At 43.0% G+C, this 14,654-nt stretch overlaps 1 protein-coding gene across 1 annotated transcript in view; it reads left to right on the top strand.

The window, feature by feature from the left end:
- Window positions 1–4,579: 4,579 nt before the first annotated feature.
- PRICKLE1 (prickle planar cell polarity protein 1) overlaps window positions 4,580–14,654 on the top strand; it is a 110,407-nt gene continuing 100,332 nt past the window's right edge. Inside the window, exon 1 of the mRNA XM_027595019.2 lies at window positions 4,580–4,812. The gene's annotated coding sequence lies outside the window, so the exon portion shown is untranslated. The remainder of the gene's footprint in view (window positions 4,813–14,654) is intronic.

Below are 14,654 nucleotides of genomic sequence, written 5' to 3' on the forward strand. Positions count from 1 at the left end.
GCAAAGAGCTCACTGGTATATAAATGCTAAATAGATATTTGTTGAATTTGTTGCTGTGAAATTCCTAAAAGTTCCTGCAAAATCCCAGGATCTGACCTGGGTCACATGCCCATCCCTGGACCATTCTTTTGCTCAGGAGGATCCAGACCTCTAATTTTCCAGGTCTGAGTCACCTCATCCAGGAATAAGTCTCCAAGGAAACCATGGGCACTGACAATGGGGGAAAGTGGTTCCCCAAAGAAAATCTGGGGCATTACAAAGGAGAAATAGATGCTAGGCAGACAAAACAACAATATGCATCTCAACGGACCATCAAAAAGGTGATGCTTATGTTGAATTGTAAAGGATAAGCAGGAATTATCTAATAAAGAGGGCAATTATCAGTGCGTAACATGCTAGGTATGTTCAAATCACAGAGGCATAAAATAGCTTGATGCTTTCAAAGAACTGCAAATAGTTTAATATGGTTAGGGCAAACAAGGATGGGGGACTGGTAGGAAAATAAACTAGAGAAATAGAGTACAAATACGAGGGACATTTTAGGCTAATCCAAGGCGGGTGTGTTCAATCTAGAAAGCCCTGGGAAACTACGTAGGATTTCTAGTAGGGGAACATGCCTTACAGCTAAGCCTACGACCCTCATTAAAGGGTCAAAACTGATTTGCCCTGGAAACACTGAGTGGAGCTGAGTCTTCAGGTTGGGGAAAGGAGCCCCCATTGTGGGCAAATACAGGGAATAGGGACCAAGCAAAGCCTAGGAAGCAAAAAGACCTGAGAATCAGAGCCTGCCAAAACTGTCAGTTCTTGCTTTTTTTTTTCACTATTTATTATTTTTTTAAATTTTTTATTGTTATGTTAATCACCATACATTACATCATTAGTTCTTGATGGAGTGTTCCATGATTCATTGTTTGTGCATAACAGCCAGTGCTCCACGCAGAACGTGCCCTCTTTAATACCCATCACCAGGCTAACCCATCCCCCCACCCCCCTCCCCTCTAGAACCCTCAGTTTGTTTTTCAGAGTCCATCGTCTCTCATGGTTCGTCTCCCCCTCTGACTTACTCCCCTTCATTCTTCCCCTCCTGCTATCTTCTTTTTCTTTTTTCTTAACATATGTTGCATTATTTGTTTCAGAGGTACAGATCTGTGATTCAACAGTCTTGCACAATTCACAGCGCTCACCATAGCACATACCCTCCCCAATGTCTATCACCCAGCCACCCCATCCCTCCCACCCCCTGGCACTCCAGCAACCCTCAGTTTGTTTCCTGAGATTAAGAATTTCTCATATCAGTGAGGTCATATGATACATGTCTTTCTCTGATTGACTTATTTCACTCAGCATAACACCGTCCAGTTCCATCCACGTCATTGCAAATGGCAAGATCTCATTCCTTTTGATGGCTGCATAATATTCCATTGTGTATATATACCACCTCTTCTTTATCCTCAGTTCTTGCTTTTTTAAGGTCTGAGCTACAAAGACTCTTACCTCCAAACAAGATTACATCCTGAGGTACTAGGAGGCAACCACTTCAACAGATGAATCTCTGAGGGACACAATTCAGTGCATAAAGCTATTATTTAAAAAAAAATACATTTGGGGCGCCTGGGTGGCTCAGTTGGTTAAGCGACTGCCTTCAGCTCGGGTCATGATCCTGGAGTCCCGGGATCGAGTCCCGCATCGGGCTCCCTGCTCGGCGGTGAGTCTGCTTCTCCCTCAGACCCTCCCCCATCTCATGCTCTCTCTCTCTCTCTCTCTCATTCTCTCTCTCAAATAAATAAATAAAATAAAATAAAATACATTTGTTACCAAGGGCTTAAAAAAGAAGTAGACATTCCCTGAGCAAATTTAAGGATGGTACCATATTGGTTTGTAAAGGCAAAGTAACACCAGTAATATAAAAGACCCAGAAACAACCCAATAGTCCACAATGAAACAGGCTTTTTTAGATTAAATTTATAATGGTTCTTTTCTAACTTGCATGATTTTCTTGGAGGCTGGTGTAGAGAAGGGTGGCTGTGGCATTATATAAACTTTCCACATATTGAGTCTTTCCTGCACACCTAGCATTCAGTCCTCCCTAAATCTATCTCTCTGAGGTGGGTATTACGCTCCTCGTTTGCAAATGAAGAAACTAAGAATCACCTCAGGATTAACTGCATTATCCTGGGTTACATTTGGTAAGGAGTGGGGCTGAGATTTGACTTCTCTGACTGTAAATCGTCATCTGTGCCACCCAAAGTAATGTTATGAGAGTCCTGGTTGAAGACCAAGCATTCACATTTGCATCAGATCCAAAAGATGCTGCCCAGCGCACGGTCCAGAGAGGAAATAAGCCTCTGGAGGGAACAACTCTAGACGCCCTACTGTGCCCAGTTTGCTCAGTAAACAAACGTTTGTGAAGTCATCACAGAGTTATAAGTGCTCTGATAACAGAATCATCTCTTATAATAAGAAAGTATCATTTTCCGCAATCATCAGGGAGGTCCAAGGGCAGGCTTAATAAATATTCTCTCCATGAGCTTCTTCACCCCAATTCTGCCTGCTCCAAATGCTTGCTGGTCCACTGAAGAGGACTTTCTCATGAAGACGCTGCTGTACAAGTGACACCATCCTCGATGGGTTCTGTTCCACGGCATCATTCAGTTCGTCAGGAACTGCTTGCATTTGAAGGTCTTGATTGAGACAATAGACAGACACCCACAGATACTAATAAAGAGAGTAGACTCTCTGCCCTTAAACCTACTAATTTTACTACCTCCATGGGTGAAATCAATCACGTTGTCTATCTTCTTGGGCCCTTCTGGAGGTTAGATAGAAGCTAAAAGTTTATAGCTTAATAGAAGCATTTGTAACCCTGGTAAGTTAAACAGACACAACTTAAAAGGCTAACTCCAATAAAATGCTGAGGAGCAAGACAGCCTCGGTTGTTTTCCCTCAGATTCCCATCAGTTACAAACACCACAAGCAGGCGGAGTTATTTCAAAAGCAACAGCTTTGTTTCCTGAGTGAGCTGTGCTCAGAGACTCAGAAACCCAGCCTGTGTATCTAGAAGGGAGAGTTTCTGTCGTGCAGGAGATGTGAGTCAGACTTGGAATTACAGAGCACAGTGCCAAGGTGAAACATTTCCCTAGATTTGTTGTTTCCTCCTCGCTTTGCCTTTAGATGCTATTTCCTTACATCCTCTTTTTCATCAAGTCTATTTTTTGCTGAGTATTACTTTGCTTCACTTCCAATGAAAATGGAAGCGACTCGGTGCTCTGAAAAATTCTGAGATTGGCCTTTTTGATTTTTTTTTTAAAGGAATAAAAACGGTTCTTACAACACACCTCCAACACACACACACACACACACACCCTCCCTCATCTTTCTGGAGGATGATACAGTATCCTAGAGGGTTGTGAAAGCAGTCGACAGATCAAGGAAGCTCCAGCTTCGCAGAGACACCTGTCAAGCTGGTGTTAGCAGCTGCCGTCGGGTCTGCCCTCTGCAACCTCGGAGGAAATCGTACCCACACGCTGTGTAACTCCGCTGATCTGGAACTGGAAATGGCGAGAGCTTCTAAGGCAACACAAACGTCAGGGCAGAACTTCCAAACAGGCCGAGTCCCAGTTCACCCTGGGAGAATGTGTCTGAGAGCCCAACCCTGGGAATCGGGCAGAGAGAAAACCTGGAGAGTCGTTGGCCAATGAAAAACGATCATCGTGATCAAATTAGTACTCTGAAAACGACTTTAAGTAATCCATGCTAACTTGGGCCAGGCTCTGGACACTGGGGTGGGCTGAGGTTCTCACACGCACTCTCCAGACTTGGAGCTTTTCTTGGAGATGCTAGGACCGTCGAGGAGGGGAAGGGAAGGAATTAGACGCTGAATCTTCGGCTTCTTCCTTCCTAAACGGAGACAGCCCGGCCTGGAAGATTGCACGAGATAGGCTCGAGTCCCAGTGGGTCCCCAGCGAGGCGAGGCGCGCCCGAAGGAATCTGAGTTTAATTAACTACCCTATCCCCGAGCGCGCGCGCGCGCGCACACACACACACACACACACACACACACACACACACACACACGAAGTGAAAAGAGACCCACATAAGCAATCCCCAAACCGTTTGATCAGAGGAAATTGGGTTTGTCTTTTTCCCCCCTTCACCCTTCCTGTCTTTTCAAACCATCAGGATTGTTGGTTAAAAAAGGGGGAGGGAGCATAAAATCGGGGGCGGGGCAGAGGAGACGACGGAGCTGCACTTGAGAACCTGGGCCGCGCTTGGGTGAACTTCGTCGAGCAGATAACCCGCCCCTCGCTCAGCGCCCGCGGTTGCTCGCCCAGCCAGTCCTGCCCAGCTCGCCGCCCGTCCGCACGCCCTGCCTCGCCACCTTGCGCCCCGCGCCCGCGCGCCCGCCCGGAGCCGGGCAGCGACCTCGCCTTTCGGGGCCGAGCGGCCTGGATCCCGCGGCGGCGTCCGCGCTCCGCGTTTTCGCTCCCGCCGGGCCCCGGAGGCCGAGGGCGGGGTGCGCGGCGGTGCCGCGGCGCGGCGCTCGGGAGTCGGAGCGCACTCTGCCTGCAGCCCGCTGTGAGCGCCGCCTCCCGCGGCCGCCGCCGCCCGACAGCGCGCCCCGGAACATGCCAGCCTCGCACCGCCTGCGCTGACTTCCCCGAGGGGCGCCGCGGCCGGCACGGCGACCTGCCGGGCTCTCGATGCTCCGCTTGCTGCCCGCCCTCGCCTACCCCTGACGCCGCGGACTGCAGCTCCGCAGACGTACCGCGGCGCGGAGGACCGTCCAGCCGAGTTCTCTGTCCTTCGCGCGGGGTGAGTGGCAGTCCGGCTCCGGCCGGCTCTGCAGAGGGGCTGCGGCGCGGCAGTGGGGGGCGAGCGCCAAAGGGGAAGGGCCGGGCACCTAGGGTGTCACTGCGGGGGGCCTGTGACACCCAGACTGGGCCGGCAGAGCAGAAACCAAGAGAGAAGGGCAGATTCGGTTTGTTGTGGGCTCTGTAGACACTGAAAGCTGATACTGGGCTGCAGCACCAAGAGGGCTTCGGATAGGCTGCCCGCATGGCTCCTGTTTGCTGCATCACTACCAACTCTTGCCTTGATTCTCTCCTGCGTGGAAACCCGTTCTGTGGCCCCAGAGTTGGGGCGATGAGGGGCGCAGGGAGGCGAGGGTGCGTTGGCATGTGTCCGCCGCTTAGGATCGCCTGTCACCTACTGGCGTCCGGAGGGAGGGTGCTGATTCTCTCCTAACGCTCTGCGGAAAGGGCCGATTCCTTTTTGGCAGGGGTGCATCGGCTCCTCCGCCCCGCTCCCGCCCCGACAAAGGTGTTTTCTGAATGTAGCACGTATGTGGAAGGGAATGGGAGCGTCTTCTTCCCTTTAGGCAGAAAAAGTTGGAGAAACTGGGCATGTTAATAATTAGCAAGACCAGAACTCAGGATGCAGCAGAAAGCTGTTAAATTTTCATTGCCCTCCAAGAAAAACAAACGACATCGCCAGTGACGCTCGGCAGTGCCATATTTTTTCGGGGACTTTGGGAAAATTGTCCACAGATTGTCTTCTACAGGCTGAAGAATGAGGTAGGGGTGGGGGAGGATGGCTGGCATCGCACTGAGTTGCGGCTTGCCTAAGGAAGATTCCGAATCACAACCCAAACATATTTGGTTGCTGATTTTAGAAAGAGTATGGGAGGCAGATCTGGGCCATGAACCAGGTGAAGAGCACACCCTGGGAACCTGCCTGAAGGGAAAGAGCATGTAAAGATCGAAAGATCGTGCCTCTCCAGAGGAGTTCAGATGCATTTGTGCTATAAAGAGCAGGCGTGTGTCTGTGATTTTTAGGACGGATTTTATGAAGGACAGTTTATACTCAACGAAATTGTATGTGAGCATGCCTCACAGTTGTGTGTACCTCTTCATTTTAATCAGTACTTCAGAAGGCCGTGCCTGCAGCAGCTGGGTTATATAATTGATGTGGTTCACCATCAGATATTTTTTTAATGTGCTTTCGAAGGAAAGGGAACTTCTCTCTGTCCTTTCAGACAGGCCCAAGGTGTAGACCAGCAAGGGTTGCTGAATGTTTGCCCTGGTCTGGCTCCAGATGTGTGAGCTCAGCTGTTGCCTGTCACTTAGGTGACAACTGGCCTTTTCCCACTAAGCCTTTGCTGTCTCCATTCTCCTCGGTGAAGTGTCAGCGTTCAGCCGCCTTCTATTATCAGGAGTGGACTGCAGCCCCTTGGGAGGCGGCAGTCTTATTTGACCATCCTCAACAATATGTGTTTTCAGACTCTAGGAAGGGGGAAAAAATCCCATGACAGCAAGATAGATACATTTTGAATTGAGCACCAACTTAATCCAAAGATTCTGCTTTAATCAAGACAGCTCTGGAAGGATGACGCAATATTTGTCAAGCCTTTTCCCCTGGAACAATATTTACTCCCACCAAGGGATTTTAAACTTAGACAGCAGCCATTTATCTTGCTGTCTGGTGGGGCCCGGTTCAGTTTGCCTCCAATGTGGTCCTAGCCTAGGTGGCTGGGTTTGGCCTGGGACAGGAATCTGTCACTGTAGCCCAGCTGGAGCCTGAAGAAAGCAAAATACAGCACCTGCTGGTACCAGAGGGTTTCTAAATGCCATCAACTGGCGAGTCAGGAAACACAGGAGGAGATATTTTACAAGCCCTACCAGAAATGTTTATACAAAGGATTTAAAGGTTAACAATGCATGTGCACCACATATTAAAACTAAAGGTTCTAGAAATAAATGGACATTACCCACAGTTAAGAGGTAGCACATTTGCTGATGAACTCAAAAATCTGTTTTAATAAGTCATGGCTAACAATAGTGACTCTTTCTTGTGAATAAACCTAGGAAAGGAGGAAGGGGGGAGGGAAGGGGAGGGAGGAAGGGAAGAAAGAGGGGAGGGAGGAGTGGAGGGAGGAGAGGAGGGAAGGGGGAGGAAGGAAGGGGGAAAAACTGGATGGTACACAGAGGGTAGCCATGTTGAGGTGAGCAAATAGGTTTGGGAAATTAATTTTTCCATCCTTAATGTGGTCCTTACTGTTGACTTATCACTGAGTGACCCTGTGGGTTTACAGGTTTTCTCAAAAGAAAAGTGATATTTTTGACTAAAATGACAGATTCAATCAGTTCTGCTAGCAATACCAGTGAAACTTAAAAAGTTTATCATGTTTTTATAATCAAGTTCCATGGAACCACCATTTGTCGGTATAGTAAAGGGGATTGCAATGAGTCAGCTTTGGTCATGCAAATAAAATCTAATATCATCTGGGGAGAAAAAAAAAACCCTTATAGAGTTAACAGCTAACTATTAAGTTTAGAGTCAGATGTGGATAAAAGTGTGGTTTCTACTAATATCCTCTCCTATGATGACTCTGAAAAGACACAAAAGAAAAAAAAAGTTAAAATTTGAGGCTTCTCTAATGAAGGATTTTTAAAAAGTAAGCTGAAATCTGTTTTAAAAAAGTGACATTGTAAGATAATTTTTCTAAAAACGTTTGTAATTACTTGAAAGCAAAACACGAGTTTGAATACTAGGAGTGATTGTTCAGAGTACTCATGAAATGAAATAAGAATCTTTAAAAATTATTTTCCAGTAATTAAGTAACTCTTTTAATGGCCTATATCTACAGTTTGTGTTTCCCAATATTATGGGGAAATGGTTTTCAGGAAAAAATATCATTACCAGTATTCTAGTTGATAGTTAATTTCCTGGTTAAAGTAGTTCATAAAAGGAAATTTTTCCTTTTAAAGAAAGGAAGTAATTTAAAAAGGCAAAGTGATTCTCATCTGTGCATAAAAATGTTAAAGATGCCACTGGACCAGGATAGGCTCTGTCTTCTTGGAAAAATAGGTCTCTTTTTTCTCATTTTATGTTAAATAATATCAATTGTTTAACTCTTAAGAATGTGAGAATATTCAATTTGCTTAAATCCACGTGTAATTATTCCCTAATAAAGAGGAGTTAGGGAAGTGAATGAATTGCATTTCTTGGTTGGTTGGTTGGTTCGTTGGTGTTTTAAGGGACCATTACTGCTTTTTCTTCTGGTCACAGAATAAAGCATTTCCATATTGTGCACTAATATCTTTGGAAGGCTGGTGTGAGAGGAAACACGTTGGGAGAAGAAAGCACAGTAATCTGGGTGCCAAGTCCTGCATTGTTGCAGTTCCTCGAAACCTCAGGCAGCATATGGAGCCAGCACTCCAGAAAAGAATGCCAGGGACAGAGACGGCACCAGGAACCACAACAGCACTCCCCCCGCCCCGCCACTTCTGGACTTCCCCATCTCAGATACACAGAAGTGTACCTCCTCAGCACCCCCAGTAATCGGTAAGGGCACCCTGTTGGACAGGCCGTGCTCAGCTGGAGTCCAGGAGGCTAACTGCACGTGTGCCAGTGAAGGAACCTTTGGAGCAGTGGAGGTCTGGTCTCAGATTGCTTGGGGAATCCAGCTAAGCCTGGCCTGCCCTCGGTCCCCTCTCTCCTGAAGCAGGGATGGTGGGAAGAGACAGGCTTTACTAGTTGGAGCAGGCTGATGTCATGACACTTCTGGCGTGGAGATACGGCAAAATAATTGGATCACTTTCCTGTGTGCCAGAATGACATGATTTTTCCAAGAACCAGTCCTGAGCCAGTGGCCCACTGGTACTATGTCCAGTTACTGAGCCGGGGGGATCAAACTTCTCAAAGAAAATGTAGTAATTCTTCTTGTGTCTCTGTTTTGTTCACTTGTTTAGACTGAACTCTAAATGCATTTTGGTCACTTTTGAAGGGACCTCTCTAGGAACAAGAATGATTGCCCAGCCTGAACTGATTAGAGCTTTCCGCCTTCATTTCCCTAGAAAGAGAGATTTTAAATTTAACATACAAATAAAAATGTCAGCAAAGCAGATGCCAGTGTAAACATTTTAAAACTTAAAGCTGTAAACTAGCAAGCAGCTCTCATTTACCTTTACTTAACTTTCCCCCCCCCACCCATAAGATTGGTCCTAAGTGATCCCACTGACCAATTAAACTGCAGTTGCGTTTTTCTCACTGGTAGATTTGGGGTAAACTCTGGGGAGAGACGCCTTTCATTTCTAGTGGATTGCACTTCAGGAAGGAAAAAAAAAAAACGTTAAGGCTGTGTTATTTCAGTTGTTCTAGTATTGAAGTCATATACGCCTAAGAGTTTTGTCCCGATTGCTGATTTATAGCACCCACCAACTTTTGCTTTGTGTATGCTTCTCTGTTTCCTTCTGTTCTCATTGGGTCTGTGGAAAGAAAGATTTGTCAATAATACAGTGGAAATATTGCAGTCAGATGCAGACCGGTAAGTAGACTCCTCAGTGCAGTGAGCTCTCACTCAGCTGCCCTTCTTTTATCTGAGGCACAGATCCCACAGCTTGCAATTATGGTCTTTGACTTTGGTAACAATTCTGTTTGAAATGTTTCCAGTTACACACAATATTGGCGGCATGTAGCAGCTGCATGCCAAAAAGCATTTCGAAGCATGTTCCAAGAATCAGGCTGTGATTGCTTTTAATTTAAATGAAGGCTATTTGGTTTCCTGTGAAGTTTTTTATAACCACCTCCCTTACCCACCCCCCCATTTTTGTTGCCTTTAAAAGAAGTCTGATATAAAGTAGCCACCACTTAACAACATACAATATTGGCCCTGGTTTTCTAGGATGGCCCTTGGCTTTGAGCAAGCCTAACTGAACTGTTCATTAAAGGAAATTTTAAAGAAACATCGTACGTATAGTAGTTTGGATTTCCCAATCCAAAGAATAAGAGGGGAAAGGTTATCTGATCACATGTTGTAAGTGGCTAACGTTTTTTTTTTTTTCAAGTCCCCCACCCACCTCCTTCTTTAGCAATCTATCATTATAATTATCTTTTTAGGTCCCTGGACACCGTCTTCTCTTCAGATTCTTCTATATTACTTTTGTGAGCCCATGATCATGTGTTAGAAACACATTAAAAGGGTAGAGAGAGATCAATAAGAATATTCCTTGAAGGTGTGGGGGGAGACCAGCAAATAATTCACCATTCTGCAGCCACCAAACCCTCCAGATCGGCCCCCTCTGTGGGCTTGAAATTTCTGAACACTGAAACCTTTTTAAAAACAGTAGTGGTTTAAATCTTTTAATAGCTACCAGATATACTTGACTTATTAAATCTGAAAATAAGAAAATATACACTCTCAGGACTTGGAGTGAAGGAATTGGTTACAGGACTGGGGGTTTCTGTTTCCAGGCTGGTTTGTTGGCCCATTTGAAACATAACACCTAGAGCTAGAGTAGGTATCCAGTAACTGAGGTGCTAAGATGGTCCTAATTAAGGTGTTTTCACATAGGCTCTTTCAATCCTGGCAAAAAACATCCTATAGAATATAGTGCTTCTTTGGGTTGAACAGTAGTTGACTTGCATAAATGCCAACATCTCTTCTGGCATTTTTGGAAATCTTCCATAGTATAATAAATAGTGCTGTATAATCCAAATTTGTAAATGCCATGTTTCATGTAGCCCCTGTAGAGACAGCTGAAATTAACCCAGGCTGCTAGGAATCATTGCGATCCGGGAGGTTAGGTTACTGCCTAAATCCAAGGTAACTACCACCAATGAATGATAGTGGAGGCCTTTGATCCAATGAAGGAGAAGGTGTGAGGGTAGCCTTAGTATGGCAGTGTCCTGGGAAGAAGTGCCCACCAACTGATGCTTAGACTTCCTCTTTCTCCTTGCTGTCTTTCAATTAAGCAAAGCTTCTTAGAGAAAATTTGCTCAGCTCGAGGTAAAATGAGGTTTATGTTGCTTTACCAGCTGAGCACCCGAGCCTGCCAGCTACATGCCCCACCCAGGCCCATTGCTATAGTGACAAAACCCACAGTAGCTATGGTTGAAATAGAAGGGCTATTAAAACCCTTTTCTATATTGGCCAGTTCCTCTGCCCTAGTTAAAATGCTGTCTTCTGGGTGTGCGAGCACACATGGGCACACACACGCACACACACACGCACACAAATACAAATATATATACACCAGTCTTTCAGTCTAAAAATAATAAACTGCTTTAAACCATTTACAGTTTCACCAAAAGCATTTGTGCTTTTTTTTCGCTTTTATCTCCCTGATAAGCAAATAATATGGTAATCTTCTGAAGACACTCATGACTTAACTGTAATTGATATTTCCAACTATGTTATTTACATGCTTGAATAATCTAAGTTCCTTAGTTAGGATCTGAAAAGGAGCTAGATAGTGTGGCATTTTGTTTTGTTTTAAAACATCACTTCCCAACTGTTAGATTTTATGTGAGAAGACTGCTTAGTGCTCCAGTGTTGAAATACTTGCTATAGTGTGTGTCAAAAAAAGACGGCATTTTAAATTCTTCTGTGACTATGTAATTAATAAGTATGTTCGGTGCCTGAAGTGTATGTGTGTTACATAATTTTTAGAAAGAGATAAAGTTAGGTCTGAAGTACATTAGAGAATCACAGATGTTTCTTGTAAGAAAATACATATGCTTCAGAGGAATTTTGAATTGCTTTCTGATGCTTCGCTTTGTTCATTGCAAGGATTATATGAATAATTTCATTGAGTTCTTTAGTTCTTATTTACACAAGCCTTGAGAAAGGAGCTGAAGTGATAAATAACTTGCTTCCCTTACCTAGTTCTAAAATGTTTTAGCCTTTTATGTTTTTGTGAATGTGAAGGGAGGGGATAAAATATACAGAGAAGATGTTTGTGTTTAACTAACTTAATCATATAAGTTCCCTTTGTGGGCCTTCTATAAGCTTAAACAGCTTGCCAGACTAATAGCCAAAAACATGTCCTTAAGTACCGCCAAGCGCGTTACAAGCCGACCAGGCTTTCTTCATATTGAAGTATTAGAAACTTTTTTTTTTAACCTTCTGAATTTTAAGAAATAAGCCAGAAAAAAATCACTCTCTTCTTCTCCGCATTCTTACCCATGAAAACCCAAATTATGGTTCATTGCAGCACTGAAATGAGAAACTGATAGGAATAATCATATTTATTTGAGAGTGTTTTAAACTAGCTTGACTTGGCTGTTTAAGGAGGAAGCAACGAGGTTACTATGGTATATGATGGGTTTTTTGTTAATTGTATGTTTGTGTTGCCCATAGATACTGGCTTTTTACTTTGGTTCAGTAACTTTTAGTAAGTGTTGGTCAGTTTATCCTGTTTCTTCTTGAGCAGAGCTTCAAGAGTAGACAGTGGTGATGTGGTATAATAGTGCAGAAAAAGACAGTTTTTCTACAGTCTTTTTCTGAAAATTAGAAAAATGGGACTGCAATATAGCTGTGTGATTTCGGGTCAGCCTCTCAACCTCTCTGGGCCTCAATTTCCTCATATTTAAGTGAGGGAATTTAGATCAGTATATATTGACCAAAGGTTTGAATCCTAAACACCTATGGAGCTTTTTTCAAAATACACAGAGATTTTAAGGCAGTGGCTTTTGGGTGGGGTCTTGCACATTTAGCTTGAAAAAGCTTCTTCGGTAATTCGAGGCACAGCTGTGGTTAAGAGCCACTAAATTAGATGATCTCTAAGATTTCCTTCTGGTTCTAAAATGTTATGTTTCTAATCCTATGAGGATGAACTACTTTCCTTCCTTCTTTCCTTTCTCCTTCCTTCCTTCACCTCTATGTTTATTCCTAATGTTGCTGTCAAAAATTTATAGATATCATTCTAACCCACTTCCAGGAATATCTGTGTTCCACTCTTTGTAAGTAGATGGTAATTAATGTGAGGGAGGGACCATGTTTGTTCACCATTGTGTACCCAATGCCTGACACAGTGCCTGGCACACAGTAGATGCTCCACAAATATAGAGAGCCCAAGAAGTCAGGAAACTTCTTGAAAATGTAGTATTATGTTTTCAAATAATACGCTCAGTATGCTTTGTGTCAACCTTTCGGATACCTTTCCACATTTAAAACAATGGATATAATTGTTCATCTGGAAAACAGCATAATAAATACATTATTTTCCTTATGTTTCCAGACTTTGGGGATACTCCATAGTGTATTGTGTTTTTTTGTTTTTTTGGTCCAGATTAACAGCTGATTTCATTGCTTTAAATTCAGAAGTACAGAAATAACAAGTGTTGGTGAGGATGTGGAGAAAAAGGAACTTTTGTGCACTCTTGGTGGGAGTGTAAGTTGGTATTGCTGCTGGGGAAAACAGAAGGAGAGTTCTAAAAAAATTAAAAATAGAAATACCATATGATCCAGTAATTCCCCTACTGGGTATTTATTTACAAAACGAAAAAGAAAACATAAATTCAAAAAGATGTATGTATGCACTCCTGTGTTTATTGCAGCATTTTATAATAGCCAAGATATGGAAGCAATCTAAGTGCCCATCGACAGATGAATGGATAAGGAAGATGTGGTGTGTGTGTGTATGTATATATAATGTATAATATAAAGAATGGACTATTACTGAACCATAGAAAAGGATGAGATTGTGCCACTTATGACAACATGATTGGACTTAGAGGGTATTACGCTACGGGAAATAAATCAGACTGAGAAAGACAAATACCATATGATTTTACTCATATATGGAATCTTAAAAAACAAAAAGCAGAATCAGACCAATAAATAGAACAAACTGATGATTGCAAAAATGGGTGAAGGGGCGTGGGAAATTGCAGACTGCCTGTTCTGGAATGAGTAGGTCACAGGAATAAAAGGCACAGCCTAGGGAATATAGTCAATGATATTGTAATAGCAGTGTATGGTGACAGATGGAGCTACACCCGTGGGGAGCCCAGCATAACACGTAGAGGGGTGGAAGTGACTAAGTTGTACACCTGAAACTAATGTAACATTGTGTGTCAGCTATACCACATTCAAAACACAATTTAATAAATAAACAATAAGGGGGAAAAAAGAAACGAAAATAAATTCAGAGGTACTTCTGCAAAGGTATCTGGAGGTTGGAAAAAAAAGCATATTATTTGAAAGTGTAATTAACATTCTGTTAGAAAACAGTTTATCTTATGAAAGACATAGTTTTTCCCGTGTGGCCTTACGTTTTGGTGCCTGTATGTGTGGAATGAATGAATCAATGTCCAGTTTTATGTGATCATCTTAATGTGGGTCAGTTTAAGAAATATAACCCAACCATTATCACCATAAACGTTTCAGAGCTTATCTGACAAATTTACAACTTCATTACAATTTTAAGTCTTATTTTTAAATATTTTTAATTACAAAGGTTAAAAATTTTAAATAGATTTTTATCAAGACAGATTTCTTAATGAAGTGTGTGTCTGATTAAGCCCTTTGTCTTTTTCAACAACAGAAATGCTAATTCCCATTTTTTTGACTAGTGAAGTAAGCTAGCTAATTCAAACTGTTTTTTTTATGGCCAATAGCTATTTTGATCCTTTTACAAACATGATTCCATATCATATATTTCATAACATATGAAGGGCTTTAAAACTGTCCAGATCCATACTATACAGAGGTTCATATTCAAAATGTATATATATTTTTTGTTCTAGTTAAGATAAATTAGAGAGTCTCAATAAACTATAAGCACACTCTCAGTTTTTCTCAAATAACTGTGATGCATCTGAAAGTTTTATTATCAAGCATTGATAATAAAATAATAATAAATAATAAAAAT

Source organism: Zalophus californianus, chromosome 9 (genome assembly GCF_009762305.2).
Source record: "Zalophus californianus isolate mZalCal1 chromosome 9, mZalCal1.pri.v2, whole genome shotgun sequence".
NCBI lineage: Eukaryota > Metazoa > Chordata > Mammalia > Carnivora > Otariidae > Zalophus > Zalophus californianus.